Genomic DNA, 12,805 nt, shown 5'->3' on the forward strand with positions numbered 1-12,805 from the left:
TATCCTAGTAGCCAATAATTAGTTCCCCTGATTTAACTCTCTGTATTTAAATTTTTTTTTCCTTTGATTCTTTGTGTATTGTCCTACTTTCTGAGGTTTTTACAACAATTTAATTATAATACTTTGACTAACCTTTTTACCACTCAGTAGCTGTATAACATTGGGAAAGCTGTTTAATATCTGCCTGCTTCCTCATCTTTGAAATGGAGATATTAGCAGGAGATAACCACATTTCACAGTGTTTTTTTGAGGATAGCATAATAAAAAGTGCTTAGAATATTTTGACACCCACTAAGTACTCAATAATAAATATTAGTTAATATTAGCTATTCATCAGTATCTTGTGAACTTGGTTAGTGTAAGTGATCTTTGGGCCATTTAGAAGATAATTTCTAACCAGATCCTGGCCTCTTTTGAGAAGACCAAACAGTTGGCCTTTGGCAGTCATGCCTCTCTGTCTCATTATGTTCTTCACATGCAGCAATTTTCAAAGTCCGTCTCCAGTTTTGCCTAAATCTGTACCTGTGGTTTATTGTTGTTCAGTCACTAAGTTATGTCCAACTCTTTTTCCGGCCCCATGGACTGTAACCTCCCACGCTCCTCTGTCCATGGGGTTTCCCAGGAGTGGGTTGCCATTTCTTTCTCTAGGGGATCTTCCCAACCCAGGGACTGAACCCAGGTCTCCTGCACTGCAGGTGGATTCTTTACTGCTGAGCCACCAGGGAAGCCCTATGTCTGTGCTTACATGTGTATATTTTGTATGTAAAATTACATGTGTTGTCACAAACTCTTATTCTTAAAAAGGGAAATGATGGAGGGAAAATGATGATTCATGAGAATGGTCTGCTCCAGGAGAGTGCATTTATCCTTTTATCAGGCATCTTTATTTAACACTGCTTTGTGTTTAACCTCTGCTAATTGCTGAAGTGAAGTGAAGTCGCTCAGTCATGTCCGACTTTTTGCGACCCCATGGACTCCAGGCTCCTCCGTCCATGGGATTTTCCAGGCAAGAGTACTGGAGTGGGTTGCCATTTCCTTCTCCAGGGGATCTTCCCGACCCAGGGATCGAACCCGGGTCTCCTGCATTGTAGGCAGACTCTTTACCGTCTGAGCCACCAGGGAAGCCCTCTGCTAATTGCTAAGGACAGAATTTTTTTTTATATCATCTTCTTAATTACTTTGAGCATCTACTATGCTTGAGAATCTATGTAAGTTCACAATCTATGACAGTATTTTTAAAGTATGGGTCATGAAATCAATTCAGTATGTTGAAACTTGAGTTAAAAAAAAGAAATAGAATAGTATAGAATAGTAAATACCAGAGTACATTGCATGTAATAAGGTTCAATATTACTTCATGGAATTTTTATTTCAGTATGTCCTGGGGTTATGATTTAAAAAACATATTTTTTACTACTTAAGTCTGGGTCAATAAAGTTGGAAAGCCACCAATGGAAAAGCCAATAAACAGAGGTATTTGCAACACAATGTGATAAATATTATGGTGAAAAGGGGAGTTAAGGATTGTATTCTGGAGGAGGGATTCTTGATCTGTATTTTAAAGGCTAGACAAATTATAATAAATGTGGAGTAATATATTTCCAGTAAATAAAATAGCATAAAAGCTCAAAAATCCTTGTAACTAAAGGAACAAGTGTAATAGTAACATATAAGTAAGAGGAGGGGGCCAGATCAGGGAGCTTCTACGCTTCATCATTTGAGGAGCTTGGATTTTATATTGACATCTCTAGAGAGCTATTAGAGGATGAGGAAATGACAAAATTTAGTATCTGTTTTGTATTGAACATTTGCTAGCACTGTGAAGAATGGATTTGAGGATAGTGACAGGAGGCAGAAAGTGGAGAACTGGAGGCATGGAGAGCAATTAGGAGGCACAATAAAGGCCATTTTAATCAAGAGAAGAGATCTTAAAAAGACTGAAGGAGATGGAAAACACAGGACTGGGCAGCTATTTGGATGTGTGGCGTAAAGAAGAGTCTGATACCCAGCTTTCTGGCTTGAGCCATTAAGGCAATGGTAATGGTCTTTTTCTGGAAGATTGCCTATCTCCACTTAATTTCATTGTTTTTCTTGGGTTTTATCTTGTCCCTTCCTGTGGGACATAACCTTCTGCTTTTTCATCCTGATTAACTTTCTGTAATATGGCTTTTGTTTTGGCTGCTGTGGGACTGTGGTTCTTCTTGCTTCTGTGTGCCCTCTGATGGAGGAGGCTAAGAGGCTTGTGTAAGCTTCCTGATGGGAGGGACTGGCAATGGGAAAAACTGAGTCTTGTTCTGGTGGGCAGGGCCTTGTTCAGTAAAGCTTTAATCCAATTATCTGCTGATATTATGGTGTTTTAGTCGCCAAGTTGTGTCTGACTCTTGCGACCCCATGGACTGTAGCCTGCCAGGATTCTCTGTCCATAGGATTTTCCAGGCAAGAATACTGGAGTGGGTTGACATTTCCTTTTCCAGGGGATCTTCCCAACCCAGAGATCTAACACAGGTCTCCTGCATTGCAGGCAGATTCTTTACCAACTGAGCTACAAGGGAATCTGCTGATGGGTGAGGTTATACTCCCTTCCTGGTAGTTGTTTGGTCTGAGGCCACCTAGGGTGTGCAGGCCCTATGGTGGTGTTAATGAAGACCTCTAAGAGGATTGTCATTAACACCACCGTAGGGCCTGCACACCCTAGGTGGCCTCAGGCCCTATGGTGGTATTAATGGCCACCCTCTTAGAGGTCTTCATTAACGCCCCCATAGGGCCTGCACTCCAGTACTCTTGCCTGGAAAATCCCATGGACAAGGAGCCTGGTAGGCTGCAGTCCGTGGGGTCTCGAAGAGTCGGCACGACTGAGCGACTTCCCTTTCACTTTTCTCTTTCATGCATTGGAGAAGGAAATGGCAACCCACTCCAGTGTTCTTGCCTGGAGAATCCTAGGGATGGCGGAGCCTGGTGGGCTGCCGTCTATGGGGTCGCACAGAGTCGGACACAACTGAAGCGACTTAGCAGCAGCAGCAGCAGCAAGAGGGTTGCCACCAAGAGGGACCTTTCCAGACTGCTGCTGCCAGTGCCCTTGTCCCTGTGGTGAGCCCGTGTCGATCCACCACCCCCCACCTCCCACAGGAGGCCCTCCAACACAAGCAGGTAGTTTGGGTTCAGTCTCCTGTGGGGTCGCTGCTCCTCTCCTCTGGGTCTTGGTGCGTGCAAACTTTTGTTGTGCCCTCCAACACTGGAGTCTCTGTTTCCCCCAGTCCTATGGAAGTCCTATAATCATATCCCACTGGCCTTCAAGATCAGATTCCCTGGGGATTCCCAGTCCCTTTGTCAGATGGCCAAACTGGGAAGCCCGACATGGGGTTCAGAATCTTCCTAACAGTAGGAGAACTTCTTTGGTATTATTGTTCTCCGGTTTTTGGGTCACCCGCACAGCGGGTATGGGGTTTTATTTTATTGTGATTGTGCCCCTCCTACTGTCTTGCTGTGGCTTCTTCTTTGTCTTTGAATGTGAGGGTTTTTTTGTTTTGTTTTTTGGTGGGTTCCAGTGTTCTCCTCTCAAGGAGCCTGGTAGGCTGCAGTCCGTGGGGTCTCGAAGAGTCGGACAATGGTTGTTCAACCGCTAGTTGCAGTTTTGGTGCTCTCGCAGGAGGAGATGAGCACAGGTCCTTCTACTCTGCCGTCTTGAACCAGCAGCAGTGGTAATGGTCTTTATTTAGGAAATATTGATAACAGGACTAGTAGCTTCTGGTCTTGACCAGGTAAGAATAATCACTAAACACTTAAGTGGCACCTATGTATTTAATGTCAAGTATTGACATAAGTGTTAGGGCCAAGAAGGAAGGATAGGATAATAAGATACGTCCTTGAAGAAACAGGAATCATGAATTCAAAACGTGGCAAATCATGGTTTCCGTGAAACCTTCTAAATACCACTCAGCTTGAACTGATTTTTTTCTTTTTCTGAAATATATTGCATATTTACCACAGTTAGGTATATGCATTATTTTTTAATACCTATTTTATTATTTGGCTGCACATCTTCTCTGGTGGCTCAGTAAAGAGTCTGCCTACAATGCAGGAGACCTGGGTTCAACCTCTGGGTTGGGAAGATCCCTTGGAGAAGGAAATGGCAACCCATTCCAGTATTCTTGCATGGAGAATTCTATGGACACAGGAGCCTGGTGGGCTACAGTCCACGGGGTCACAAAGAGTTGGACACGACTGAGTGACTAACACTTTCACACTCTGGCTGTACCAGGTCTTGGTTGTGGCATGTGGAATCTTTAGTTGCAACATTCAAACTCTTAGTTGCAGCATGTTCCCTAACCAGGGGTTGAACCCAGGCCCGCTACACTGGGAGCACAGAGTCTTTGCCACTGGACCACCAGGGGAGTCCCCTGCATTGTTGGGTATTACCTGGGTTTTTTCTTCTTAATACATTATGAGATCTTATCAGTTCAGTTCAGTCGCTCAATCGTGTCCAACTCTTTGCGACCCCATGGTCTGCAGCACGCTGGGCCTCCCTGTCCACCACCAACTCCCGGAGTTCACTCAGACTCATGTCCACTGAGTTGGTGATGCCATCCAACCGTCTTATCCTCTGTCGTCCCCTTCTCTTCCCGCCTCCAATCCCTCCCAGCATGAAGGTCTTTTCAAATGAGTTAGCTCTTTGCATCTGGTGGCCAAAGTATTGGAGTTTCAGCTTCAACATCAGTCCTTCCAATGAATATTCAGGACTGATTTCCTTTAGGATGGACTGGTTGGATCTCCTTGCAGTCCAAGGGACTCTCAAGAGTCTTCTCCAACACCACAGTTCAAAAGCATCAATTCTTCGGCGCTCAGCTTTCTTTGTAGTCCAACTCTCACATCTATACATGACTACTGGAAAAACCATAGCCTTGACTTTGTACCTTTGTTGGCAAAGTAACGTCTCTGCTTTTTAATATGCTGTCTAGGTTGGTCATAACTTTTCTCTCAAGGAGTACACGTGTTTTAATTTCATGGCTGCAGTCACCATCTGCAGTGATTTTGAAGCCCCCCAAAATAAAGTCAGCCGCTGTTTCCACTGTTTCTCCATCTATTTGCCTTGAAGTAATGGGACCAGATGCCATGATCTTTGTTTTCTGAATGTTGAGCTTTAAGCCAACTTTTTTCACTCTCCTCTTTCACTTTCATCAAGAGGCTCTTTAGTTCTTCACTTTCTGCCATAAGGGTGAGATCTTTATAGAGAGGAATAATTATATTCCATTTATATTTTCTGACTTATTATGGATACTGTGTCTAAGAGATGGAGTAGAACTTCATGGCCATTTAGAATTCCATATGATGAAATGCTCTATCATCTTTCTATGGTTCTCTAGTATGTTTGAACAAAGTGGGGTTTGTCTCAGCTACTACTGAGCAGTTTCTTCTCTGTGATCCATGTCCCCTCTTTACCATGCCTTGGGTTTCACTCACTTGGCTGCTCTTCCCTACCTAGAACTCTGAACCTACTGTCTTTGATGAAATGATATTGCTGCTGCCACATGGATCTCAGTGAAGGAGTGAAATGAGGAAGGCTACATTTGGCATTACTGAACCTTAATTTTTCTTCCATACCATCAATACAAAACTAGTTCACATAAAATGCTTCACTGAAAGTTTGGGGATGATTAAGGAAAGTATAACTGCTGACTGTCTTATTCCCCATCCTCATCCTGTACTGTCCAGGTAAGCCCATCCCATTCATCCCTCCAGGCTGAGGGAAGAGCAGGATGAGCAAACAATGACTATTTTCTGGGGCTTCTTACCAAGCTGTAAAAATGAGAGATAATACAGGCAAGACCATGTAGATCTGTAACTCTGATTTTTTCCCATGCTGACCAGAGTCAATGAAGAAGCTGCAGGTTAGAGTAACCCAGAAGCTTCCTCAAAACTGCAGAATATAGTTAACTCTCTCTCTCTCTCTCTTTTTTTTTTTTTTTTTGGTATTTTTGCTGCATCACAAAACCTGTAGGATGATTGCTTGACCAGGGATCAAACCCTGCCCTCCGCAAAGTGCCGAATCCTAACCACTAGGCCATCAGGGAATTCCCTAGTTAACCCTTTTTATGCATAAATTTATTCTTATCCATTGTGACATCTTTTGAAGTACAGAGACCTTACACCACAGTGAAGGCTTCCTATAACTATTTCAATGTCACGTTTTTATTATATTATCATTACTTTGCAGTAAACTGAAATGTTAGTCACTCAGTCGTGTCCGACTCTTTGAGACCCCATGGACTGTAGCCCGTCAGGCTCCTCTGTCCATGGAATTCTCCAGGCAAGAACATTGGAGTGGGTTGCCATTCCCTTATTCAGGGGATCTTCCCAATCCAGGGGTTGGACATGGGGCTGTTTGCCTTTCAGGCAGATTATTTACCACCTGAGCCACCAGGGAAGTCACTGTCTTAAGGTGGGATATATTCTGTTGTCAGGGCCATGGGAATGGAAAAAGCAGAATACTACTTTGAGACTTTTTAACAGTTCTTAGTCAAGTTCCTTGTGTGTTCTCAGCTTCTGACCTCTTCCAATCAGAAGAAAGCCCGTCATTCCACAATTCTGCCCACTTTTCCTCCTTGATTTGTGTCTTTCCACAGGTCTAACTCTCCTCTAGGTCTACCCCATTCATGACGTTTCTCCCTAGCTTTCCATCTTGAACTTTCAGCTTATGTTTATGGTCACTACAATTTTATGCTGATCAATATTACATTATTCCTTTATAGTGATTCTTCAGAAGGAGTTTCTTCCCGGGCATACCCGGGTTCCTAGCTTCCTTCTCTTGAGATTTGTGGCCCTCTCTTTCTTTAATGAGTCCTTTAGGTCTCTCGCTACAAATCTGCCCTTGGCTTTTTTGGAAACTCTCTACTCTCTGGGGTTGGTTTCAAACTAGGATGAGTTCTCCTTTCCCCACACAGCAATCCAAGGACACAATGACCCATTGCAGGATATTTCCCATCAAAGTCTTGAGTTTCTTAGCCTAGATTTACACTCTAGGGGCCTTTCAGCAAGGGAGTCCCAGGGCAGACTTCAGTTTCCAAGTCTGGTACTTTCCAACATTTCTGTCAATATGGTATGCAAATATACCTCGACATTCTTCCTCTAGCTTTCCTGTGGGTAACTATTAGACCAAACAGACACATGGACACAAGCACACAACTCCCAAGGACATATGATTACCGTTTAAATCCATGATAAGGAAAATATCTTTTTCTCAGTGCAATATATCTTTCACAGATTTTGCTGCCCATACTAGAGACATACGATTTGTCAATCAGTTTCAGTTCCTTTTCCCTACTCTCCAACGATGCACAGAGGCATGTCAGTGTTTAAGTGACAAGTTCCATTACAATTTCCAGCCAAATAACAGAATTACATAACTGGGTAACATTTTCAGGTTCAAAAGACCCAGCACAATTTCCCCCAGCATTTGATTATGAAAAATTTCAAAAGTATATAAAAGTTGAGAGAAAAATTTACACACAATGAAATTTATAAACTTTATGAGTACATTCCTTAAATTTTGGAAAATACATACATGTGTGACCTAAACACCTAGCAAGACATAGACTATCACTCCAGATTCCCTCATACCTCTTTCCAGTCAATTCCTCTCCCTAAACAGCCATGGTTCTGATTTTTTCTACCATTGGTTCGTTTTCTTTGTTCTAGAACATTACATAAATGTGATCATATAGTATATGCTCTTTTCTACTATGGAAAGCTTCTTTCATTTAGCATGATATATTTTTTTTAAGTTGTAAGATAATTGCTTTGCAATGTTGTGTTGGTTTCTGCTGTACAACAATGTGAATCAGTCATAAGTATACATATATCCCCTCCCTCATGAGCCTCCCACCCACTCCATACCCCATCCCACTCCTTTAGGTTGTCACAGAGTCCCAGGCTGAGCTCCTTGTGTTATACAGCCACTTCCCACCAGCTCTCTACTTTATGCATAGTATGATACTTTTAAGACTCATCCATGTTGTTGTGTTTATCAGTAGTTTGCTCTCTTTTCTTAATGGATAGTATTCCATTTTGTGAATATCAGTTCAGTTCACTTCAGTCGCTCAGTCGTGTCCGACTCATTGCGACCCCATGAACGAGGGGGCACACCGGGGGCACACCAGGCCTCCCTGTCCATCACCAATTCCCCGAGTCCACCCAAACCCATGTCCATGAGTCAGTGGTGCCATCCAACCATCTTATCTTCTGTAATCCCCTTCTTCTGCCCTCAATCTTTCCCAGCATCAGGGTCTTTTCAAATGAGTCAGCTCTTTGTATCAGGTGGCCAAGGTATTGGACTTTTAGCTTCAACATCAGTCCTTCCAATGAACACCCAGGACTGACTTCCTTTAGGATGGACTGGTTGGATCTCCTTGCAGTACAAGGGAATCTCAAGAGTCTTCATCAACACCACAGTTCAAAAGCATCAATTCTTTAGCATTCAGCTTTCTTTATAGTCCAACTCTTCCATCCATACATGACCACTGGAAAAACATTAGCCTTAACTAGATGGACCTTTGGAGATGGCAATGGTAACCCACTCCAGTACTCCTGCCTGGAAAATCCCATGGACAGAGGAGCATGGTAGGCTGCAGTCCATGGGGTGGCTAAGAGTCGGACATGACTGAGCGACTTCACTTTCACTTTTCACTTTCACGCACTGGAGAAGGAAATGGCAATCCACTCCAGTGTTCTTGCCTGGAGAATCCCAGGGACGGGGGAGCGTGGTGGGCTGCCGTCTATGGGGTCACACAGAGTTGGACACGACTGAAGTGACTTAGCAGCAGCAGCAGCAGAAGGACATTTGTTGACAAAATAATGTCTCTGCTTTTTAATATGCTGTCTAGGTCAGAAACAACAGTTAGAACTGGGCATGGAACAACAGACTGGTTCAAAATAGGAAAAGGAGTACGTCAAGGCTGTATATTGTCACCCTGCTTATTTAACTTCTATGCAGAGTACATCATGAGAAACGCTGGGTTGGAAGAAGCACAAACTGGAATCAAGATTGCCAGGAGAAATATCAATAACCTCAGATATGCAGATGACACCACCCTTATGGCAGAAAGTGAAGAAGAACTAAAGAGCCTCTTGATGAAAGTGAAAGTGGAGAGTGAAAAGTTGGCTTAAAGTTCAACATTCAGAAAACGAAGATCATGGCATCTGATCCCATCACTTCATGGGAAATAGATGGGGAAACAGTGGAAACAGTGTCAGACTTTATTTTTCGGACTCCAAAATCACTGTAGATGGTGACTGCTGCCATGAAATTAAAAGACGCTTACTCCTTGGAAGAAAAGTTATGACCAACCTAGATAGCATATTGAAAAGCACAGACATTACTTTGGAAACAAAGGTCCATCTAGTCAAGGCTATGGTTTTTCCAGTGGTCATGTATGGATGTGAGAGTTGGACTGTGAAGAAAGCTGAGTGCTGAAGAATTGATGCTTTTGAACTGTGGTGTTGGAGAATACTCTTGAGAGTCCCTTGGACTGCAAGGAGATCCAACCTGTCCATTCTGAAGGAGATCAGTCCTGGGATTTCTTTGGAGGGAATGATGCTAAAGCTGAAACTCCAATACTTTGGCTACCTCATACGAAGAGTTGACTCATTGGAAAAGACTCTGATGCTGGGAGGGATTGGGGGCAGGAGGAGAAGGGGATGACAGGATGAGATGGCTGGATGGCATCACTGACTCGATGGATGTGAGTCTGGGTGAACTCCGGGAGTTGGTGATGGACAGGGAGGCCTGGCGTGCTGCAATTCATGGGGTCGCAAAGAGTCAGATATGACTGAGTGACTGAACTGAACTGAACTGAGCTAGGTTGGTCATAACTTTCCTTCCAAGGAGTAACTGTCTTTTAATTTCATGGCTGCAATCACCATCTGCAGTGATTTTGGAGCCCAGAAAAATAAAGTCTGACACTGTTTCCGCTGTTTCCCCATCTATTTGCCATGAAGTGATGGGACCAGATGCCACGGTCTTAGTTTTCTGAATGTTGAGCTTTAAGCCAACTTTTTCACTCTCTTTCACTTTCATCAAGAGACCCTTTAGTTCTTCACTTTCTGCCGTAAGGGTGTTGTCATCTGCATATCTGAGGTTATGGATATTTCTCCTGGCAATCTTGGTTCCAGCTTGTGCTTCATCGAGTCCAGCATTTTCATGACGTACTCTGCATATAGTTAAATAAGCAGGGTGACAATATACAGCCTTGACGTACACCTTTTCCTATTTGGAAACAGTCTCTTGTTCCATGTCCAGTTCTAACTGTTGCTCCTGACCTGCATACAGGTTTCTGAAGAGTCAGGTCAGATGGTCTGGTAGGCCCATCTCTCTCAGAATTTTCCACAGTTTATTGTGATCCACACAGTCAAAGGCTTTGGCATAGTCAGTAAAGCAGAAACAGATGTTTTTCTGGAACTCTCTTGCTTTTTGCATGATCCAGCGGATGTTGGGGATTTGATCTCTGGTTCCTCTGCCTTTTCTAAAACCAGGTGCCCAATATGCTACTGGAGATCAGTGGAGAAATAACTCCAGAAAGAATGAAGGGATGGAGCCAAAGCACAAACAACACCTAGTTGTGGATGGGACTGCTGATAGAAGCAAGGTCCGATACTATAAACAGCAATATTGCATAGGAACCTGGAATGTTAGGTCCATGAATCAAGGTATATTGGAAGTGTCAAACAGGAGATGTCAAGAGTGAACATCAACATTCTAGGAATCAGTGAACTAAGATGGACTAGAACGGGTGAATTTAACTCAGATGACCATTATATTTACTACTATGGGCAGGAATCTCTTAGAAGAAATGGAGTAGCCTTCACAGTCAACAAAAGAGTCCGAAATGCAGTACTTGGATGCAATCTCAAAAACAACAGAATGATCTCTGTTCGTTTCCAAGGCAAATCATTCAATACCACAGTAATACAAGTCTATGCCCTGACCAGTAACGCTGAAGAAGCTGAAGTTGAATGGTTCTATGAAGACCTACAAGACTTTCTAGAACTAACACCTCAAAATGATGTTTTTCATTATAGGGGATTGGAATGCAAAAGTAGAAAGTCAAGAAACATCTGGAGTAACAGGCAAATTTGGCCTTGGAATATGGAATGAAGCAGTGCAAAGGCTAATAGTGCTAATAGTGCCAAGAGGATGCACTGGTCACAGCAAACACCCTCTTCCAACAACACAAGAGAAGAGTCTACACATGGACATGACCAGATGATCAACACCAAAATCAGACTGATTATATTCTTTGCAGCCAAAGATGAAGAAGCTCTATACAGTCAGCAAAAACAAGACCGGGAGCTGACTGTGGCTCAGATCATGAACTCCTTATTGCCAAATTCAGACTTAAATTGAAGAAAGTAGGGAAACCCACTAGACCATTCAGGTATGGCCTAAATGAAATCCCTTATGACTATACAGAGGAAGTGAGAAATAGATTTAAGGGACTAGATCTGATAGACAAAATGCCTGATTAACTATGGACAGAGGTCATGACACTGTCTAGGAGGCAATGATCAAGACCATCCCCAAGAAAAAGAAATGCAAAAAAGCAAAATGGCTGTCTGAAGAGGCCTTACAAATAGCTGTGAAAAGAAGAGAAGTGAAAAGCAAAGGAGAAAAGGAAAGATATACCCATTTGAATGCAGAGTTCCAGAGAATAGCAAGGAGAGAAAGAAAGCCTTCCTCAGAGATCAATGCAAAGAAACAGAGGAAAACAATGAATTTGAAAGTCTAGAGATCTCTTCAAGAAAATTAGAGATACCAAGGGAACATTTCATGTAAAGATGGGCTCAATAAAGGACAGAAATGGTAGGGACCTAACAGAAGCAGAAGATATTAAGAAGAAGTGGCAACGACACACAGAAGAACTGTACAAAAAAGATCTTCATGACCCAGATAATCTTGATGGTGTTATCACTCACCTAGAGCCAGACATCCTGGAATGTGAAGTCAAGTGGGCCTTAGGAAGCATCACTACAAACAAAGCTAGTGGAGGTGATGGAATTCCAGTTGAGCTATTTCAACTCCTAAAAGATGATGCTGTGAAAATGCTGCACTCAATATGCCAGCAAATTTGGAAAACTGAGCAGTGGCCACAGGACTGGAAAATGTCAGTTTTCATTCCAATCCCAAAGAAAGGCAATGCCAAAGAATGCTCAAACTACTACACGATTGTACTCATCTCACTGAGCGACTTCACTTTCACTTTTCACTTTCGTGCATTGGAGAAGGAAATGGCAACCCACTCCAGTGTTCTTGCCTGGAGAATCCCAGGGATGGGGGAGCCTGGTGGGCTGCCATCTATGGGGTCGCACAGAGTCGGACACAAGTGAAGCGACTTAGCAGCAGCAGCACACGCTAGTAAAGTAATGCTCAAAATTCTCCAAGCCAGGCTTCAGCAATACGTGAACTGTGAACTTCCCGATGTTCTGTGAATATAGCATAGTTTGTTTATCCATTCTCCTATTGATGAATCACTGGGCTGTTTCCAGCTTTGCCTTTTATAAATAAAGTAGTTGTGAACACTCTTGACCAAGTCTTCTTCTTTTTTTTTTTTATTTTTATTTTTTATTTATTTTTATTTTTTTTTTAGTTTTTTATTTTTTAAATTTTAAAATCTTTAATTCTTACATGCGTTCCCAACCATGAACCCCCCTCCCACCTCCCTCCCCACAACATCTCTCTGGTGACCAAGTCTTCTTAAGACTTGGTCAAGAATGTTGACCATATTTTCATTTCTCTTGGTTAAATCCTGATAAGTAG

This window comes from Ovis canadensis, chromosome 2 (genome assembly GCF_042477335.2).
Source record: "Ovis canadensis isolate MfBH-ARS-UI-01 breed Bighorn chromosome 2, ARS-UI_OviCan_v2, whole genome shotgun sequence".
NCBI classification, from domain to species: domain Eukaryota; kingdom Metazoa; phylum Chordata; class Mammalia; order Artiodactyla; family Bovidae; genus Ovis; species Ovis canadensis.